This window comes from Oncorhynchus nerka, linkage group LG24, assembly GCF_034236695.1.
Source record: "Oncorhynchus nerka isolate Pitt River linkage group LG24, Oner_Uvic_2.0, whole genome shotgun sequence".
NCBI classification, from domain to species: domain Eukaryota; kingdom Metazoa; phylum Chordata; class Actinopteri; order Salmoniformes; family Salmonidae; genus Oncorhynchus; species Oncorhynchus nerka.
Genome location: NC_088419.1, coordinates 56,571,078 through 56,580,135, shown reverse-complemented (window position 1 = coordinate 56,580,135; position 9,058 = coordinate 56,571,078).

The following is a 9,058-nucleotide window of genomic DNA, read 5'->3' as shown; positions in this document are numbered from 1 at the left end:
ACAGTGAACTGTGCACCCGCCAACTTTCCTTCAATTCACAAGTAGCTGAAACTATCTCACTGGAGAAAGCATCTGAGCGAGCGAAACAGCACCCTTCTGTCTTACTATATGTGGCCCATGTATCTGGTGGTGTCTGGACAAAAAAAAGAGTATGATATGGCATATACTCTTTTTGGCCAGTCAGCATCACATACAGTACGTGGGCTACACTTCCAGGGCCTTCCATAAGTATTCACACCCCTTGACTTTTTCCACATTTTGTGTCACAGTCTGAATTTAAAATTCATTAAATGTCTTTTTTTTTGGCCACTGGCCTTTAATATCCAAGTGGAATTATGTTTTTTAAAATATTTTTTAGAAATAAATCCCCCTGTCGATGGGGTGGTAATAGGGTCGCCTTCTTCTTACTGAAGGCGATAGCCAAATCGGCATACTCGGCGGGAATGCGCACGGTGGAAACCTGATCTGGACTCTCCATCGTTGTCCACCGATGGAAACTCCTAAACACCTGCCTGAACACTCATCAGACCACCCCTGGAGAGCTCCCTGTCTCCACAAAATTTTAGGATTGTGAATAGCCAGCCAGGGAACCCCCAACACCACCGGAAACGCAGGTGAATCGATAAGGAACAGACTAATCCGCTCCTTATGATTCCCCTGCGTAATCATCTCCAGAGGAATCGTGGCCTCCCTGACCAGCCCTGACCCTAACGGTCGACTATCTAAGGAGTGCACGGGGAAGGGGGGGGGGTCTACCTTAACTAACGGAATTCTCAACCTCTGGGCGAGTCCGCGATCTATAAAATTCCCCGCTGCGCCTGAATCGACTAGCGTCTTATGCTGGAGAGAGGGGCAAAACTTCAGGAAACAATTTAACAAAAACATGTGACCAACAGGAAGCTCTGGGAGAGTGTGGTGCTGACTCACCTGGGGTGACCAAGGATTGTTCTGCCTGCTCTCTCTACTCCCAGATGGACTCCTCCAGCACCGACCGGAAGTGTGCCCTCTCCGGCCACAATGGGTACAGGAGGAGCATCCTCCTCCGGTCTCCCTAGACGCAGCCCCTCCTAGCTCCATCGGGATGGGAGCGGGGAGGCCAGGAGGTGGAACTGACAGGACACTTTCAGAACGCCCGCGAGCAGCCAGCAGATGGTCTAGCCGGATAGACATGTCGATCAGCTCATCCAAGCTGAGCGTAGTGTCCCGACAAGCCAGCTCCCTGCGGACGTACTCTCTTAGGCTACACCTGTAATGATCTATCAGGGCCCTGTCGTTCCACCCCGCTCCAACGGCCAAGGTCCGGAATTCCAGCGAAAAGTCCTGCGCACCCTGCCGCCGCTACATCGTACTCCCTCTGAGGCGTGATGAGCAGAGCGCTGGCACCGGATCCCGCTGGAGGAGATGGTAGAGTTGCTGGTGGGAGGGTAGGTGGGGTAGTAGGGAGACCACTCCTCTCCCAACGGTCCATCCTCTCCATCATTTGATCCATTGCTATTTGATCCATTGCTGAACCGATGCGATGGAGGATGGACGTATGATGAAGGACTCTCTCCTCCATCGTGGGGAGAGGGGTGGTCGCTGCTCCTGCTGACTCCATCTGGTGGTGTGGGCTTCTGTAACGGTGGGTGAGTGATGGGTGTGGAGTCAGACGCAGAGAACAAAAGTAAACGGGGAAAAAACGCTTTAATGTCCTCTACAAAGTAACAGGTCCAAACATGGGTGAAGCCCTAAACACAGGTGCAAAACAAACCCAAAACCTTAGTTACAAAACCCGGACAGCGAAAACCCAAAAGACAACGATACACCACAAACGTAACAATAACAACAAGCCCGCACAAACACCAGCAGGCAAAACGAACTTAAATAACACCCATCCCAAAACCCCAACAAGGAACGGGTGAAAACAATTAGACAAAAACAAACGAAAAGGAAAAAGAGATGGGTGGCAGCTAGTAGACCGGCGACGACGACCGCCGAGCGCCACCCAAACAGGAATACCTTCGGTGGTATTCGTGACAGCGTGATCATACAGTCGTCTGATACAGCTGGCGCTCTCACACGTTCCACTAGATGTTGGTACATTGCTGCAGGGACTTGTTTCCAATTCAGCCACAAGAGCATTAATGAAGTCTGGCACTGAGGTTGGGCGATTAGGTCTGGCTTGCAGTCGGCGTTCCAATTCATCCCAATTCTGTTAGATGGGGTTGATGGGGTCAGGGCTCTGTGCAGGCCAGTCAAGTTCTTCCACACCGATCTAGACAAATACTTTCTGTATGGATGGACCTCGCTATGTGCACAGGGGCATTGTCATGCTGAAACAGGAAAATGCCTTCCACAAACTGTTGCCACAAAGTTGGAAGAACAGAATCATCTAGAATGTCATTGTATGCTGTAGTGTTAAGATTTCCCTTCAATGGAGCTAAGGGACCTAGCCTGAAGCATGAAAAACAGCCCTAGACCATTATTCCTCATCCACCAAACTTTACAGTTGGCACTATGCATTGGGTCAGGTAGCGTTCTTCTGACATCTGCCAAACCCAGATTTGTTTGTCGGACTGCCAGATGGTGAAGCGTGATTCATCACTCCAGAGAACCCGTTTCCAGTGCTCCAGAGTCCAATGGCGGCGAGCTTTACACCACTCCAGCCGACGCTTGGCATTGCGCATGGTGATCTTAGGGTTGTGTGCAACTGCTCGGCCATGGAAACCCATTTCATGAAACTCCCGGCAAACAGTTATTATGTTGACATTGCTTCTAGAGGCAGTTTGAAACTTGGTAGTAAGTGTTGGAACTGAGAACAGACGATTTTTCTGCGCTACGCACTTCAGCGGCCCCCTTCTGTGAGCTTGTGTGGCCTACCACTTCACGGCTGAGCCGTTGTTGCTCCTAGACGTTTCCACTTTACAATAACAGCACTTACAGTTGACCGGGGAAGCTCTAGCAAGGCAGAAATTTAACGAACTGACTTGTTGGAAAAGTGGCATCCTATTGTGATACTACGTTGAAAGTCACTGTAAGGCCATTCTACTGCCAGTGTTTGTCTTTGGAGATTGCATGGCCGTGTGCTCAATTTTATACACCTGTCAGCAACGGGTGTGGCTGAAATAGCCGAATCCACAAATTTTAAGGGGTGTTCACATACTTTTGTATATACAGTATAGTGTATTTGTTTTGAAATGATTTGTTTATCTATCATGAATTAATATTTGGCTGTATGGATTTGTTATACTATCTGTGCGCCTTCTTTTGTAAACAATGTGGTCTCATTCACCTGGGCACAATGAACAGGCAAAACCCCCCTCCCTCCTCATTTCCTTTGGAACTTTGAAGCTTCCCACAAAGTTGCTATTGCTGAACCAACCTGCTGTAGCGAGACAGAAAGAGAGTGATGAGCTGAGCAGCCCACAACAGCAGGAAGTTGAAAAAGATGACTAGTATTATTGTTCGTATTATGCACAGCTCATGAGGCCCTTGATGATGTGAGGCCTGAGGCAATTTCCTCTTCTGCATAATGATAACTATGCCACTGGGGGTAGGCCACATCAAACTAAGAGGTCATGATGAGAGCATTAATCTCAGTCCAGAATCATGCAATGAAAACATGACTTGCTTCCTGAGTGGCGCAGCGGTCTAAGGCACTGCATCGTTGTCAGGGATAGGAGAGGGTTTGACTGGGGCGGATTTCCATGGCTCATCGTGCTCTAGCGACTCCTTGTGACGTTGCGGGACCCAGCAAGCTGACTTCGGTTATCTGTTGGATGGTGTTTCCTCTGACTTCTGGATTAAGCGAGCAGTGTGTTAAGAAGCAGCAGGTCATGTTTCGGTGCATGCATGACTCTTGACCTTCGCCTCTCCCAAGTCCGTTGGGGAGTTGCAGTGATGAGAGAAGATTGTAACTACCAATTGGATATCACGAAAAATGGGGTAAAACAGATGTGTATACATTATGTGTCTTGTACTTGTTTGAAGTTTAATTGGAAAGGGGTGAAGTGTCATTTGGAAGGGAGAAGTTACTCATTCATTGTACTAGCTGGTAAACCTGTTTGTAGACCTACACTACATAGGAACGAAAAAGAAAGCAACTTTGGCGTGTCAACCTTTAAAACTATGTTCTTAAGAATTTCTTCAGAAAACGCTATGGTCATGAAAGTCTTCATAGGATTTGCACTTGAAATGAGTGTTTTTATGCACCAATCTTGAACTTGAAAGATGCATAGTCCATGCCAAGTCTCTTCTGTAAGGCTACTATCTGTCTATCTTCACACTAGTATCCAGACTTCAAAAGACATCAGGGCGTATTTAATACTATTTGTGTTTTATTGTTAAGGCCCTAGTGACAGTGAGTAAGTGGTTTAACTGGAAGAGGGTGATAGCATCTCTCTATCTCTACAACCATCTTCAGTTCTAGCTGGAAGTCAAGTATCTGGTAGCTCCATAATGATCAGGGTGACAAAATAATTGATTTTGCCTGCATATTAATCTCTGACAATAATTTCAGGGAAGGCTGTTTTGACAATTCACTCCTTTACTGTTAACACCTGTATGACATTTCTCTGCTTCTCCTGTTTCGATAAGAGATCTGAACGTGATGACAGACTAGCGTTAAGAAGCTAACATGCTGTTCTTTCAGGTATGTTCTACAGTTACTGAATAGGTCTATCTGTTTTCACAAAGTACTGTGAGGAGTGATGGGTTCGTTTATTTGCCCAGAGACATACAGTTGAAGTCAGAGGTTTACATATACTTATGTTGGAGTCATTAAAACTTGTCTTTAAACCACACCACAAATTTATTGTTAACAAACCATAGTTTTGGCAAGTCGGTTAGGACATCTACTTTGTGCATGACACAAGTAATTTTTCCAACAATTGTTTACAGACAGATTATTTCACATTTAATTCACTGTATCACAATTCCAGTGGGTCACATACACTAAGTTGACTGTGCCCTTAAACAGCTTGGAAAATTCCAGAAAATGGCTTTTGACATCATTTGAGTCAATTGGAGGTGTACCTGTGGATGTATTTTAAGGTCTACCTTTGCTTGACATCATGGGAAAATCCAAAGAAATAAGCCAAGACCTCAGAATTTTCCAAACGCCTGAAGGTACCACGTTCATCTGTACAAACAATATTCCGCAAGTATAAACACCATGGGACCACGCAGCCGTCATACCGCTCAGGAAGGAGACATGTTCTGTCTCCTAGAGATGAACATGGGACAAAGATCGTACTTTTTGGAGAAATGTCCCCTGGTCTGATGAAACAAAATAGAACTGTTTGGCCATAATGACCATCGTTATGTTAGGAGAAAAAGGGGGAGGCTTGCAAGCCGAAGAACACCATCCCAACCTTGAAGCATGGGGGTGGCAGCATCATGTTGTGGGGGTGTTTTGCTGCAGGAGGGACTGGTGCACTTCACAAAATAGATGGCATCATGACAAATGAAAATTCTGTGGATATATTGAAGCAACATCTCAAGACATCAGTCAGGAAGTTAAAGCTTGGTCGCAAATGGGTCTTCCAAATGGACTATGACCGCAAGCATACTTCCAAAGTTGTGGCAAAATGGCTGAAGGACAACAAAGTCAAGGTATTGGAGTGGCCATTACAAAGCCCTGACCTCAATCCTATAGAACATTTTTACTTGGATTAAATGTCAGGAGTTGTGAAAAACGGAGTTTAAATGTATTTGGCTAAGGTGTATGTAAACTTCCGACTTCAACTGTATGTTTAATGTTGAAGTTGAATCACAGATGCTTTGTTGTACACTTGTTCGAACATTAGTATTTTATTAGGATCCCCATTAGCTAATTCCAAGGCAGCCACTACTCTTGCTGGGGTCCAAACAGGAACGAAACAACACATCACAACTACGGCCATGGCGGTCACAAAATATTGTCAGCCGGTGATTGTCAAGCAAATAACTGTCGGTTTTACGGGTAATTGACCCATAATTAACATAAACACATTTAGTATCTCCTGGCTTGGGTTGAGTTCTCAACTAATGTGAATTCAATGTGAAATCAACAACAACAAAAAACACCATGTCATTGGATTTGGGTTTAGAAATTGGGTGAAAAAAGAAAGAAATGCCCTTTACGTTGATGACTTTTTGCAAATACAATAAGTTTTCCCATCATTGATTCAACCTCATCACATTGATTTTTGGGGTTGAAATGACGTGGAAACAACGTTGATTCAATCAGTTTTGCCCAGTGGGTAATGACTGGTTTGTTCTTTCATAGCCATCATAACAACACTGCTAGAATCTCTATATTTTGCATATTTTACTCAGAAAGCTGAAGAGGGGAGGCCCTCTGAAGGGAGGCCCTCCTATAGAATCATTAGCTTTATACTGTAGGCCTAAAACCAGAAAAGTCATGCTGTCCACAACCTATTTTGAGCTAGCATGCAGCTCAGCATACAGTATAGTCTTGGAAAAGAGGGCAGGCCTCTGAGATGATAACTGAACTGTGTCTTCCCTCTGGCTGTGGTGTTTTGAAAAGTGAGCAGGATAAGACTGCTCCACTCTTGTTCAGTATGTGTGGCCCTTTACTGTAGTATTTTAGGCTACCACAGGCCATCGCCTTTGCCTCCGTCATTGGAGAAGCACATGAACACTGAGGGGCAACACTCTGTTTCCCCTGTTTTTCCATAGCCACCTAACACACTGTTGGACAAGTGTGAACTGAACACACAGTAGCACCGAGAGACTCATTTGTATATAGATCGTTTCACACTCCATTTGAGTACATTGTGCGATGTGTGTCTCTCACCTCGATGTGATAGTAGGCTTATTTTTCCCCATTCAGACTGCTTGGTGTTGAGAAGGATTTATTGATGAACATGATCCCCTATGTACTGTACTACCGTAATACCTCAATTCAGATTGTATGTTCATTAAATCAAATCAAAGTGTATCGGTCCCATACACATACAGTGGGGCAAAAAAGTATTTAGTCAGCCACCAATTGTGCAAGTTCTTCCACTTAAAAAGATGAGAGAGGCCTGTAATTTTCATCATTGGTACACTTCATCTATGACAGACAAAATGAGAAGGAAAAAAATCCAGAAAATCACATTGTAGGATTTTTATGAATTTATTTGCAAATTATGGTGGAAAATAAGTATTTGGTCACCTACGAACAAGCAAGATTTCTGGCTCTCACAGACCTGTAACTTCTTCTTTAAGAGGCTCCTCTGTCCTCCACTCGTTACCCATATTAATGGCACCTGTTTGAACTTATCAGTATAAAAGACACCTGTCCACAACCTTAAACAGTCACACTCCAAACTCCACTATGGCCAAGACAAAAGAGCTGTCAAAGGACACCAGAAACCAAATTGTAGACCTGCACCAGGCTGGGAAGACTGAATCTGCAATAGGTAAGCAGCTTGGTTTGAAGAAATCAACTGTGGGAGCAATTATTAGGAAATGGAAGACATACAAGACCACTGATAATCTCCATCGATCTGGGGCTCCACGCAAGATCTCACCCCGTGGGGTCAAAATGATCACAAGAACGGTGAGCAAAAATCCCAGAACCACACGGGGGGACCTAGTGAATGACCTGCAGAGAGCTGGGACCAAAGTAACAAAGCCTACCATCAGTAACACACTATGCCGCCAGGGACTCAAATCCTGCAGTGACAGACGTGTCCCCCTGCTTAAGCCAGTACATGTCCAGGCCCGTCTGAATTTGCTATAGAGCATTTGGATGATCCAAAAGAATATTGGGAGAATGTCATATGGTCAGATGAAACCAAAATATAACTTTTTGGTAAAAACTTGGAGGACAAAGAATGCTGAATTGCATCCAAAGAACACCATACCTACTGTGAAGCATGGGGGTGGAAACATCATGCTTTGGGGCTGTTTTTCTGCAAAGGGAACAGGACGACTGATCCATGTAAAGGAAAGAATGAATGGGGCCATGTATCGTGAGATTTTGAGTGAAAACCTCCTTCCATCAGCAAGGGGCATTGAAGATGAAACGTGGCTGGGTCTTTCAGCATGACAATGATCCCAAACACACTGCCCGGGCAACGAAGGAGTGGCTTTGTAAGAAGCATTTCAAGGTCCTGGAGTGGCCTAGCCAGTCTCCAGATCTCAACCCCATAGAAAATCTTTGGAGGGAGTTGAAAGTCTGTGTTGCCCAGCACCAGCCCCAAAACATCACTGCTCTAGAGGAGATATGCATGGAGGAATGGGCCAAAATACCAGCAACAGTGTGTGAAAATCTTGTGAAGACTTACAGAAAACGTTTGACCCCTGTCATTGCCAACAAAGGGTATATAACAAAGTATTGAGATAAACTTTTGTTATTGACCAAATACTTATTTTCCACCATAATTTGCTAATTAATTCATTAAAAATCCTACAATGTGATTTTCTGTACCTATGATGAAAATTACAGGCCTCTCTCATCTTTTTAAGTGGGAGAACTTGCACAATTGGTGGCTGACTAAATACTTTTTTGCCCCACTATATTTAGCAGATGTTATTGCAGATGTAGCGAAATGCTTGTAATCCAAAATGTGTGTATCATATGTGTGCATCATATTACAATATAATATACAAGTTAAATGGACACATTAGGTAATAGCCTAACAGAGTACCATGCCTAAATTATTGGCCATGCATGTCTTAGGCACTTCTGGTAAACCCTAGCAACAGTGAAGATGTTTTAAACAAGGGGCATGTGAAAACCTGCTTTGGACTGCTGACATATTTTCAGTACACTAGTATAAATAAATTCATGTAGCACTGAACAAACAAAACAAGACTGCTAAGCAGTGGCATTCCAAACACATTTAACAAACTTCCCAATAGTTTCATAGAAGTAACCGAGCATGAGACTATTGATGACTATACAAAGATTAAGGACTGCATGATCTTGTCCCCCTATTACTGGTGTTGCGCCCGTGTCTGTGTCTTAAAAGTAAAGGTTGCGTAAAACAACTATACCATTATTCATCTGCAACATCTAGTTATTGTACTACAGCCAACACAACAAAGAAAGGAACACCTCCATTTCCCGAAATTAGGAGGAAAT